Source organism: Canis aureus, chromosome 6, assembly GCF_053574225.1.
Source record: "Canis aureus isolate CA01 chromosome 6, VMU_Caureus_v.1.0, whole genome shotgun sequence".
Classification (NCBI taxonomy): Eukaryota; Metazoa; Chordata; class Mammalia; order Carnivora; family Canidae; genus Canis; species Canis aureus.
Window position 1 is genome coordinate 57,009,286 of NC_135616.1, and position 12,094 is coordinate 57,021,379.

Sequence of the window (12,094 nt, forward strand, 5' to 3'; positions counted from 1 at the left end):
ACCAAGTTAAGAGGAAAGCAATGCCAAGTGATTGGTACACTGAAATGTCTCATGGTTAAGTGTTTCTGGATGTAATTGTGAGATCAACAGGACTGGGGCACTCACCGGAAGAATTGCTCAGAAATTGGTTTGTGTTGGGCATCCGAAGGCTGAGTGCTGAGTGGGGTGAAGTGAGCTACGTGACACACAGCACAATCAGATAACCCCCAGCTGGCTAGGAGTAAAGGAAGAAACTTTTCTGTCCCTGCCTTATTCCTTACTAGTTTTGCGTTTCTTGGATGCAGTCTTTAAAATGGTCAGAGTTGATGGTTTTGGAGAGCATCTGCCTATTGCCCACTCTTAAAACCTTAGCATCAGGACCAAAGCCATGATGCCAGCATGTCTCTTGAGGACAGCCTCAGCAGATCTCCATGTAACTGTAGATGAAAGTGTGCTGTTCCACTGAAGTAGAGGTGACTGCCTCTGGTCACCAGCACTTAATTGTTCTTCCCAAAAGTGTGTTTCTAGTTGGCAGGTTCGTGGAGGGCAGTCTGAGGTCATGGACAGGGCAAAGTTACTTCTTCAGCCCATATGGGCTGTGAAAACCTACCACTTTAGCCTCTTTAATAGCATCTTCTAATTCATTTATTTGTTTATTCTTTTATGTATTCATTCAACAAACATATAGGGGGCATCTGTTGGGTTCTAAATACTGGGCTAAGAGATAGAAATATAAAAAATAAAAGGATGCAGTCCCATCTTTCAGGTTGTTCACACTTTGGTGGGAGAAACAGACAATTATACTCCCAAGTTCTAAGTGCTTTGGGAAAGAGACAAACATAGAGAGCTATCAAAACATGGCAGTGGGTGTGCAGTAAAGGTTGGGGCTTTTTTTTTTTTTCAGAGGTCCACAAACATGTTATAATATCCTTTACATCAAAATTAAAGATAAACTTTTAGGCCAAAGAAATGTTTTAATATAAAAAAGGAATATATTTGTCTTTACGCCAACATGATGATAAATACAATCGGTAATTATCCCTATGGAGGAAGGGGTCTATGAAGACCAAAGTGTCTTAGGCACAGGAATGTCAAGTGGCCCTGATTTCAGGAAAACTAGACAGAGCCTACAGAGGGTGGGATGAGCGATGGAGCCTGGGATGGGGCAGGATTAGCAAGTGCTAATCAGAAAGCATTTTTTATTTTAGGAACTGATGTAAAATTAGCCACAAATTGGTGGGAAAAGGGTGTCCCAAAAAGCATGGCCTATTTAGGAAACTGCAGAGTGAGCCAGAAGCTGGGTTCAGTGGATGAGGGAGAGCCTCAGGGAGGTAAGCAGGGACTAGATATTGCCACTTAAGGAGTTGAAGTTTCTTAAGCAGGCAATAGAATGAAGAGATCATTGACAGACTTTAAGCTCAGATTTTTAGCAAGATTATTCTTACTGTGGGGTGGAGAATGAATTAGATGGGGGTAGGATTGGAGGTAAGACCCATTCAGGAGGGAATCTGGGAGGAGAGGTGACAAAAGCTTGTAAGGATGTAATAAAAATGGAGAAGCAACTGAATAATAGACAACTTGGATACCTTTGTTTGAAGGATTACTGAGGAAGTTTCTCAAGCTCTGCAGACCACCTGCCTTCTGCCCACCATGGGCAAATGCAATAAGCTTCTGACTTTCCCTTTCAAAAATCAGCTGAAGGCACTCTGATAGAGAAATGTTCTGACATAATTTGCCTTATTTCTTGGATTCATTTATATCAGGAGACTCAGTTCCATGGCAGATTAGTTGATCACAGACTGTCAGCTGTCAGCCTAACCCTTCTCTGTGGCTCTTGATTGGACATGGCAAGGAGAGGGCCTGGGTCATGGTAATGCTTCCTGCCTGGTCTTTTCCTGACATTCTGAACTTACTTATATCCATTGTCCATTTTTTTAATGTAATGTAGTTGTGATTCTGTCTCACTCTATCTCTCCCTTGCCAAAAAATCTCCAGTAGCTTCAATGCAATCGTTCCAATTGCAATGGCTTCTTGCAATTAGAAGAAAATCCAAAATCCTTATCTTGGCCTACAAATCCCTGCATGCTCTTCTCTTATTCTGCCTTATATTTCCCACTCTCTCTTCCTGGTTTTCTTCCAATCTGCTGAATATGTCAAACTTTTTCTTCCTTTGGGGTATAGTAACTATTCTTACTATGTCTGGAATGCTCTTTGTGTAATTCACTTTTATCATTTGAGTCCTGGCTCAAATATCTCAGCTCAAAGAGAGGCCTTTCCTGACCATCCTAGTTAAGGTCAGAGTCTATGATAGGGGAAGGAGGGAAGGAGGGGACACTCAGAAAATGCTTCCTCCCGTATGAACTGTCCTAGAACTTAGCTCTTCATATCTGTCCCTATTCCATTAATGTTTATTTTTTAATATTATCACTACTTAAAATTACCCTACTTCCTTCCTTTGTCTATTCCCAAATGCCTCATTCCCTTGGATGTAAGTTTAAGAAAGATAGGCATCTGGCTCACCTTGTTCATCCCTTTATCTTCAGAACTTAGAACAGTGTTTGACTCACGGTGGATGCTCAATCAGCATTTGTTAAATATATCATACCATGTGAGCACTATATCCACCCCTATGATTATGAAAAGGGAAATTAAAATTAGATTTTCTGAAAGTATTAGGGACAATACAATTAAAAATGGCCCAATCAAATCCTGTGTATAGTGACATATAAAGTCCTTCTGTAACATTCACAATGCCATCTTACAACCTATGGCAGAGGGTATTGACAAAATTCACTGCCCTCCCTATAGAGTGATCACACATCCCCACCCTACTAAATAGTATAGACAATTATATGTAAATAAATGTAAAAAATTAGAGGAAATGGACCATTTTCTCGAAAATCACCAACTACCAAAAGTCACCCACAATGAATGGATAATCTGAATAATATAACTATTGAAGAAATTGGATCTGTAGTTAAAACCTTTATAAAAAGAATCTTCAGGCCCAGCTAGCTTCATTATTAATTCTAGCAAACATTTAGAAAAGGAACATCACCAATTTTACACAATAGCTTCCAGAAAATAGAAGAGGAGGAAACATTTCCACCTCATTCAATAAGGCCAGGATTAAAAGGGAAAGTGTAGGTTAGAAAACTTTGAGGTTCTTTTTTTGCTTCTCTACCACATTGTCATGAACTAATCATCACCTATCTCTTCACATGTACTTGGTTCCTCTCTAATGTACCCATAACAGACACAGCAGCTGAGAACTACAAGGGAACATGAGCCCACTGGTGAAAATATCCATCATTAGAGAGTAAGACTACTCAGAAAGAAAGACCACAGGCAGTCTGACACCGATCACCTGATGCAGAACTACTAGAATAGAGGGTCCAAATTTAAATTAAGCATGATAGCTTTCTTTAAGGAAGTAAGGGAGGAATATTGACAATATGAAAAAAGAACAAAAATTATTAGTAATTAGTAAAAATATTATATATGAACAATATAATAGTTGAAGGTAAGAGCACAATGGATGGAATGAATGGGGGATTTAGATTCAGCTGAACAAATAAATGAGTTGGGTAATCAGATTGAGGAACTTTGTAAACAGATTAAAAGTAAAGGTAAAGAAAAGAAACCATAAAGGCAAAGTTAAGAGATTTGGAGGAGCGAATACACATTCCAACATCTAGCTAAAGGAGTCCTAAAAAGGTGAAATAAAAACAGAAAGAAATGTTTAAAGAAATAATGAAGATAAATATCTCAGAATTAAAGATAAAACATCTTAGATGTAAAGGGCTTTCAGAGTGTCAGACCAAAGATAAAAAGAAAAACAAAACCCAAACATATAGTGAAGTGGAAGACTATAAAATGGAAAGAAAAACATTCTAAAAGCTTCTAGAAAGAGCAGATGGCCTCCAGAGGGAAAAAGGACCAGACTGACATCAGACTTCTCAGTGGCAACACTGCATCTAAAAAGGCAATGGAATATTTTGAAAAAGGAAGGAAACATACTTGAAGCTGGCATTTTATACCTCTGATGTGAGGGTGTGATTACAAAATGCTCTAAGCATATGAGATTTCATGAGATTTATCTTACAAAAATCCTTTATGGAATATCTAGAGTAAGCACACAATTCAGAGGAATGATAAATGCTAAAGATCTTAAAAGTAAGAGGGTGACTAAATACTTGACTAAAATGTCTCATTTTTGCCTTAAATAAGAGATTATCATAAAAGAAGAGTAAAAAAAGAAAGCCTATTTATCACAACCCATAGCACAAATCTAAACAGGGTTTCTATGGAGAAAGGTGAAAAGAGGGAGTGACAAGGAGTCCAGAGGGGTTTGAGAACATGCTCAAGTACCTGGATTGCTTCAAGGAAGGTCTATTGATCTATTAAAGAAATCAACAGGGACCAATAAACAGGAATATGGATCTTAAGTCTAAAAGCTGGTTCTTTGGAAATATTAATAAGACTAAGAAATAAAGAGAGAAGCTGACAAAACTACAATGAGAAAGGGAAAGAGCTGCAGATATAGTAGAGATTAAAAGTAAAATCTCTTTTTTAAAAGATTTTATTTATTTATTCATGAGAGACACACAGAGAGAGGCAGAGACATAGGAAGAGGGAGGAGAAGCAGGCTCCATGCAGGGAGCCCGATGCAGGACTCGATCCCGGGACTCTGGGATCACGCCCTGAGCCAAAGGCAGATGCTCAACTGCTGAGCCACCCAGGTGTCCCCAAAGTAAAATCTCTTGAAGACTTTTATGCTACTAAAATGTAAGACTTGGGTGAAACGAATATATTTCTAGAAGGTTATAAAGCATCACAACTGGTGCAATAAGAAACTGAGACCTTGGATAGATAAGGTAAAAGCAAACACCTCACAGTCCTAAAACAAAGAGAAACAACCAAAACAACAACAAAATATGCCCAGGTGGTTTTAGTGATGAGTTCTGCCATAAGTTATTCCAAAAAGAGCATCAAAAAGCATGAAAGCAGTCCAGCTTTTTCTTTTAAATGAAGCTAGTGAAACATGAATTTCAAAACTCAGTAAGGGCGTATATAATGAAAAAATGTATAGGTCATTTTCTCTTATGATTGTAGATGTAAATAGGCTGAACAAAATTTCAGCTAATCAAACCCAGCAGTGCATTAAAAAAAAAAATCACATTCAGGTGAAGTTTCTCTGAGAAATGTAAAGAAATGTATCAAAGAATCTATCAGTGTACTTCATCTCATTATTAAGATAAAAGATAAAAATCATAATTAACTCAACTGATGCAGAAAAAAGTCATTGGATAACGTTTAGCAACGAAGTTTATCACAAGAGCTTTTAGCTTCAAATAGAAGAAAATTCTGTGACAGATATTTTAAACTTCAAATCTTTTTTTTTAATTTATTTTTTATTGGTGTTCAATTTACTAACATACAGAATAACCCCCAGTGCCCGTCACCCATTCACTCCCACCCCCCGCCCTCCTCCCCTTCTACCACCCCTAGTTCGGTTCCCAGAGTTAGCAGTCTTTACGTTCTGTCTCCCTTTCTGATATTTCCCACACATTTCTTCCCCCTTCCCTTATATTCCCTTTCACTATTATTTATATTCCCCAAATGAATGAGAACATATAATTTAAACTTCAAATCTAAGTGAATATTACCTTGGTGTATTTAAAATTAGCCAATTATATATTTATTTTATTTTGAATAAGCTTAAATAGCTTTTTTCCCCTATTAAAAGGAGGTCTAAAAATAAAGACTTAGCAAAAAGTATGCAACATGAAGCTGCAACTAAACATCCCCTTTAAATTAAGCACAGGAATGCGTCAAGGTTACCTAATACCCCTGTTTAGCTAAACAAAGTTCTAGGTCCCAGGTAATGTGACAAGGAAAGAAAGATAAAGAGATTAGAGGCATAAGGATTAGAAATATATAGATAAAACCATCACTATTTGTAAATGATATAAAACATTTATGTAAAATATTAACAGAAATAATAGATAATTAGAATTCATGAAAGACCTTAGCAAGATTATTGAGTATGGGATCAATATACAAAAATCCACAGCATTTTTCCATATCAGCAATAACCAACTAGAAAATAATTTTTAAATTCAATACAAGTCACCAAACAATAAGAAATTATAAAACGTTTAGAAATTAACCAAGAACATAAGGGTTATAGAGAAATATGTAAAGTCCTATGAAAGAAGACAAAGATGATTTCAATGAAGATACATTGTGTATTTTTAGAAGAGATAACTTAGTATTCTAAAGATGTCAGTTCTCCCCAAATTACTTTATACATTTATTGCAATTCCAGTCTAAGTTCAAGTTGAGATTTCCTTTGGGAAACTTGATAAACTTGTTCTGAGATGCATATGGAAAAATGAAGGTCACCAAAGAGCTAAGTAGACTTTGAAAAAGAAAAGTTATGGAGATATTAATATTAAGATATTAAGTAATAGATATGAAAACACAATATAGTGTTGGCAAAAGAATAGATAAATAGACCATGGACTAGAATATGGAGTTCAGAGTTGGGAAATAGATCCAGGTACATATGGGAACTTAATATACAGTAAAGCACCACAAATCTAGGGAGAATAGATGGATTCTTTAGTAAATGTTGAGGAAATTGGCTCACCATATAAAGAAAAAGAAAACTACATCCTAACTTAATACCGCATACAAAATAGACTAAATATTTAAAAATCCAGAAAGTTAATAAAGTACATATAGAAGAGTATCTTTGTGTCCCATGGGAGGGGAAAGACATAAAGACTTCAAAAGCTCAAATAATGATAGCTAGTACTTATTTAGCACAGGAAGTCTGGTGGAAAGATAGACTATATGAACAGACAATTTACAGAAAAAGGCAACCTGAAAGGCTAACAAGCATAGACAAGATGTTTGAACTCAAATTTGTCATTAAAGAAATTCATCTAGAAAATGAAATATCGATTATGCCTATTAGAGTGTCAAAAGTTACAAAGCTGTATCATGTCAGGTCATTAGGAATGGTGCATGGCATTAGGAAACAGGAGCCTTCCTGCAGTGTTGTAGGGAGTGTAGAATGGAATAGCCATCCCAAAGAGCAATACTCAGTTAAACTATGTAAACACATACCCATAACCCAGTCATTCCTCTTCTGGTTATATATCCCAAAGGTATTGCCTCACTGATTCATAAGTGGACAAATACAAAGTATTCTCTGCAGTACATTTTATGGTGTGGTAGGTTGGGGACTCTCTGATGTCCATCTTGGAAGAATGGAGGGGTAAAATGTGATGGGTGAACAGCATGCGGCATTTTGCAACAGTTGGAAGCAAAAGATTAGATGCACTTACAACATGAATGGATCTTAAAAACAGTGCTGAGTAGAAAATAGGAGAACGGGATGAGTTATGTAATCCAATACCATTTACATCTATTTAAAATATTTCTACTAAAAAAATTTTCAAGAACACATTTTTCAAAAACACATGTAAATAAGAGGGCACAGATTCAGTACCTCAGAATGGTTGCATGTAGAAGGCAGAAGAAGAGATGAGAGTAGGAGGAAATAAATAAGTACAGAGAGGGACCTTGTTGGAGATTGACATTGGCGATGTGAGATAAACTGAGCAGTATGGTTAGTTCAGAAGTCTCCTCTTATACCCACCCATCCATCCTTGTTGGACATGGATGGGAATGTTTCGTTCAAATGAGGTGATTAGTGCCCTGCCTCCTTCCACATGGTCGAGTGTCAAAGAAAGGAGAAAGTGGACCTGTCCTTCGAAGGGTTTGCTTATTTCAATGAAGCTAGCAGTCCAGCTGTTTCTAAGTAGTGGAGTAGAGAGAACCCCTTCATTCCCTACTTTGATGAAGGGGGAAATGTGGTGTATAGGAGTGAGTAGAAAGCAGTGGACAGTGGTCATTGGAATTCCCAACTGATAATTAGGTGGATTTGCATGACCTGCTATCTATTGTCTCAGGACCCAGGATTTGCCAATCTTTATTAATCGTTACAGCTTCAAAAACTGAAGTTTACGTTAGAGTAGACTCCCAGAGTTATTGTGAAGAGCCCCAGAGAGCAGCTCAGCCTGGATGTGGGACAGGACTGGAGCAAAGGCAATAAAGAAAACTTCTCATTACTCATCTCTGGGCACCTCCACAAACGGTTGTCTTCGCTTAACCTCAAGGTCAAGACAAAGTATTTTATAGTGTTCACTGTCTCTGAGGACAAGCTTTAGTGAGCGTCTTGTTTGCTTCTTATAGTATTAAAGGAGACAATGAAATCTGCCTCTCAGAAGATCATTTCACCAAGTCTCTGTTGCTCTACGGGGAATATTTGTTTCCTCATTTATATTCATGTCTCTGAAAGACAAGTAGACCTTGAATGAAATTTTAGGCGACAGTAAATTATAAATAATGTATCCATATTTTTTCTCTTCCATACTACTTGTATTTAATTCCCCCCAGAGTCTTGTGCAAACACCAGAGACAAGAGGACAGGAAGCTATTAACATGATGGAAAGAATGAAATGGGTTTATGCTATATGGCAGGAAAGCAGCAAGGGAAGATATCTTGATCGAAGAAAGTTTTTGATGTTTTGTGGGTGTGAGTTCTTTTCTTTTAGTTCTCTCTTTCCCTTTTATTTTTAAAAACATTGCAACTCTTTTCCAGACCATTAAGTAGACATCTGCTTGAAATGAGTCTCTTACTTTGGCCCACCCAAGGCAAGATGAAGGTTCGTCAGTGGATGGAGGCCACTTAGGGGCCCGGCTTTAGGCTCTTTTGTTCCATAAGGCAAGGCATAAAAAATGCTTAGAATGATCAGCTGAGATCAGCCCATCCTAAGAATAGGATGCTGCTAAGTGGAAAGCTCAGGTACTGTCAATAAAGTCTTAAAGGATGCCGGTTACTAGAATGAAATTAGCTTCTAAATCCATCAGCCCTGATTTGCCGTCACATAGGATGCTCTGGTGTTTTCAGACCTCTTGCTCAGCAGGAATAATTCATGGGGTTCAGACTGGCAGCACTCCAATTTTTTAAGTAAGTGAAAGGATTCTCTGCTCTTCATTTTTTGTTTCCCTCTTCTTTTTCTTCTTCCTCCTCCTCCTCTTCCTTCTCCTTCTTTTCCCCTTTCTCCTCCTTTTCTTCTCTTTAGGCAAAGAGGGGCCCACAGATGGAGCATGCATGGTGAACTATGTGGCTCCCATGTGTGTGTGTCGTTGGGGAGGGGGTGTCAGGGAGGGTCCTGTTAGAGAGGCAGGAAGAGGATGAGCTGGGATGTGCTTAGGGTCAGGGAGGCAGAATCAGGCTCAAGGCACAGCCACTGTGACTACTCTCCCTAGAGGAAGCCTAATCTTGAGGGATCTTTAGGAGATCTATGGAGATGACAGGAGAGTCCTGGGATGAGTAACACCTGCCCTGTACATTGGAGGCCCCTTCTCCTGGACTCCTCAAGGCATCTGGCTCAAGCCACCCATCAGGCAAACCCCAATCTTTCCCTTATTGATAACATCTTGATCCCCACATTTAGGAAGCTGGTACTCTTGTATTCTCTTTCTCCTTAATAAAATAAGCTTTTGGCAGGGGAGTTGGAGGGCAGGGTAGAAAAGTGGGGGAGGGGCATGGCACAGGCAGTGTAGACTCACTAATGTTGACATGCCAATAACTGTGTAGGCTTAGTGTAATTTATTCGGGGAAATTTGCATTTGGGGTGGCAGAGAGAACCTCAAATTAGAGGGACTTTGGGTATTAGACTCTGTAGGAAGTACCTCTTTTGCTAGTCCCCTCCCTGTGATAGATGTTGAAAATCTCCTTCTACAGCTTTGTTTCACCAGAAACCCCTCTTCCGAGCTCTATAGCTGGGATTTAACTATTCTATTAAACCAACCTTTATTATATTTGCTATCTGTCAGGCTTTGTGCAAGGTACTTTCATATGCATTACCTCTGTCCACAAACTTCATTCTGCAACCGGTCATTTCAGTGGGTTCTGATAAATCTCTAAGACAAAGCCAGCAGGGTGTGATACATATACATGACTTAAATTTAAATTTGAGCTTTAAAATAAAACTCTGCAAAGATTTCCAAACATGGACACATCTTTGCCATGTACCACAGTAGTGGGGGCAAGTCCTTCTCTGCTACCCCAAACTATATAGAGCAGCTCAGCCAGTAACTACATTCATTATACAGGATTGTGGGCTCTTCAGTTTTCTCCTTTTTGGGTTGGTATTGGTCATGCCTCAGGAGCCCAGTGTCAATTGGAGTTCATAAAAACAAAGAAACAAAGATCTAAATACATCCTGATGGCCCCTCTGCACTGTTCACCCAACAAAGCCATTACCCTGGCCTCCTCTCCAGATTTCCATGAATTGTTTACCTCTGCTTATTCGATCTTGCTGAGGCTCCAGCTGGATTTTGGATCCCAGACCCAAACTATTACACACCCTGGGGCAGCTTCATGTAAGAGAGGCCAGTGGTAGGCACAGAAGCTGGCATACTTTTATAGCCCACGTGGATCTGGAGCAAGGCACAGCTGCAAGGTACCGCAGAAACCTCAGGCATATTATCATACAGCTCACACCCATTAGCTGTGGCATTACAAGGATGGGGATTGAAAGCTCATACTACACTGAGCAAGCATTGAAACCCATGCATTTGGAGGATGAAATGATTATTTTAGACCTAATAAATATGCAAATTGGGAGCTCTGTTTATGTTTCCCTCATCTGTGTCCTTTTCATGGGGAAGAAATTCTTAATTCAGTGAAAAGCTTCAATCCATGGGTCTTTGTGGGGGGGTAGCTTGAAAAAGAGGCACGGAGGACCTTTTAACTTGTGAATATGCAGAGATGGGCTTGAACAAGAGAGGGCAGCCACTCTTGATACTGAGATAAGCCACTCTGTGAAAGAGCATGGAGCATGAGCGTAATTGACTTCAGCCCCATTAAGGGATCAAGTGTCCTCCGAGTTCCACTTGGTAAAGACAGGTCTTAGATTCATGTTTGGTTATGTGACCAAAGCTTATTTTTGTTTTTTAATTAAAAATTTTTTTTCTAGTTAATTTGCTCATTGTAGACGCTTTGTAAGATATTGAAAATATAAAAAAGAAGGGAAAAGAGGACTAATTCATAATCTCACTACCCTAAAGAACCATTAGTGCGTTTGATCCAGTGTCCTGCTTTGCCATTTAGAAGAAGTCTACAAGGAGAGGCACCCGGGTAGGGATGGGGGAATGTTCCATCACCTCTCTCTCATGATGGGGGGGGATGGGTTCTGGGGTATGGGTAGGATTCTGGTCACCCTAGTACTCTGAGGTGGCAGGAAGACATACATCTAGGGATAAGAGATATGCTTACACTTGCTCCACACGTGTGCATAGCCACACCCCCAGAATGTGGGGTGGGAAGACAGTTCAAAGTCTGGCCTGGGCAGTCCCACATTACAGGCTATAGAGAGATACCGTGGGACATGGTAGAAAGGATTGTTAACAGATACAGTCCCCACAACCAGATCAACTGAAGTCAAACCCCAGTTCTCTGACTTTAGAGCTATTGGGTCTTGGGTAAGTTGCACCTCTGGGTGACCCAATTTCCTCATCTGTAGGGATCATAGAATATAGTTCATAGGCTGTCATGAGGATTGAATTAGTACATGTAATGCAGTCAGAACAGTGCCTGCTATTAGTTTATTTCCTGTTATGCACATTAGGACACTCTTATTCCTTATGGGCACTTTCAGGTATTTTCTGCTGATTAATTGGAGGAAGGCAGGAGGCGCAGCTGGATTTAGAAATAGAAGACCTTGGCTTTCGTTTGACCCAGCCACTTACTAGCCATGTAAATCATTTGATTTCCGTGCACTCTGTTTCATCATCTGTGAATTGGAGATAATAAGGCCCTTTTCACCAGTTGTTATAAGGACTGAGCTGAGACCAGAGGAATGCAAAACTGTTCTGTGTATGGAGAAGAACCCTAGACTTAATATGGAGGGTTTACTCTTGGTACTTTTACGAAATGATTCTCTAATTACAGGCAGCAGAGGATGGAAAGAAGGAGGGAAGCATGAACCTTGCTGAGAAAACACTTATAGAAAATCTGAACAGGAATCTG

General features: G+C 39.2%; 1 protein-coding gene across 1 annotated transcript in view; it reads right to left on the minus strand.

Moving 5' to 3' along the window:
* Positions 1-12,094, minus strand: part of TNR (tenascin R) — a 409,491-nt gene that overhangs the window by 23,639 nt on the left and 373,758 nt on the right. The window lies entirely within an intron of this gene.